This window comes from Carlito syrichta, unplaced genomic scaffold (assembly GCF_000164805.1).
Source record: "Carlito syrichta isolate Samal-C Ts95f unplaced genomic scaffold, Tarsius_syrichta-2.0.1 Scaffold135663, whole genome shotgun sequence".
Lineage (NCBI taxonomy): Eukaryota > Metazoa > Chordata > Mammalia > Primates > Tarsiidae > Carlito > Carlito syrichta.
Genome location: NW_007079759.1, coordinates 1,643 through 2,837, shown reverse-complemented (window position 1 = coordinate 2,837; position 1,195 = coordinate 1,643). Strand labels below are relative to the sequence as shown.

General features: G+C 50.7%; 1 protein-coding gene across 1 annotated transcript in view; it reads right to left on the bottom strand.

Moving 5' to 3' along the window:
• The window catches only part of LOC103250896 (serine/threonine-protein kinase MRCK gamma-like), a gene marked incomplete at its 5' end in the record, with an annotated part of 7,442 nt that overhangs the window by 5,226 nt on the left and 1,021 nt on the right, over positions 1-1,195 (bottom strand). The window lies entirely within an intron of this gene.

Here is a 1,195-nt window from a genome sequence, read left to right as displayed (position 1 = left end):
GTTCTTTTGTTTGAGATGTTTCTGTCATTGAGGTTTCTAACTTTGAAGTGTGTACACATTCGAAGAAAAGCAGAGAAGAAAGCAGGTGTGCCTGAGATGTTGGTACAAATGCTATGACAGAAGACGCATAGCATATGATGAACAGAGAAGAGACATTTAGACCAGAGGGGTATGGTTGAGGGATGTCATCACAGAACTGCTAGTTTGTATGCTGAGTTTGGAAAAGGAAAAAGAGTTAAGCAGTCAAAAATGAACACCAAGGTTAGCTCAGGTAGAGCAAACAGTTTAGCAAAAAGTAGCAATGGGAGCAAGCAGGGTAGATTCAGAGAATTGCAATTTAGTCAATAACACTCAAGTATCATTAGAGAAGTGAGCACAATGACGCGTGAGACTGGGGATTTAATAAGTGCACAGGTGCCGGGCTCGGTGGCTCAGCCTGTAATCCCGCACCTTTGGGAGGCTGAGGTGAGTGGATTGCCTGAGCCTGCGGATTCGAGACCCGCCTGGGCAGTGAGACCTCTTCTCTACAATAAATAAAAAAAATCAGCCAGGCGTGGTAGCGCATGCCTGTAATTCCGGCTACTCGGAAGGCTGAGGTGGAAGGATCGCCAGAGCCCAGCAGGCCGAGGCTGCGGTGCCGTGAGTGGCCACTGCACTCCAGTCTGGGCGACAGAGTGAGACTCCAACTCCAAAAAAAAAAAAGTGTCTTTATCTCCTCCGGCTCCCGACTTCCCTGGGGACCTGCACAAACTGCCCTGTGGCTCTGCTCTGCATGACTGCAGGGAGAGGATCCAGCAGGGGCAGGCGAGGAGCTCTGTTTCACCCTTTTTCCCAGCTGTCAGTTACAAGGGACCCTGTTGTGGCCAGGCTATCCTCCAGGCAACGAGGTGAGGCTCCAGGTGGTTCTGGGACTCTCTCACCAGCTGCCCATGAGAGAGCCCAGACCTGAACCTTTGTCTCTCTCATTCTTTTTTTTTTTGGAGTTGGAGTCTCACTCTGTCACGACTGGAGTGCAGTGGCCGCTCTCGGTGGGCTCTGGTGATCCTCCCACTTCAGCCTTCCAAGTAGCTGGAATTACAGGTTTGTGCAACCACGCCTGGCTAATTTTTTTTATTTATTGCAGAGATGAGGTCTCGCCAAGTTGCCCAGGCTGGTCTCGAACCCCTGGACTCAAGCAATCCTCTCGCCTCTGCCT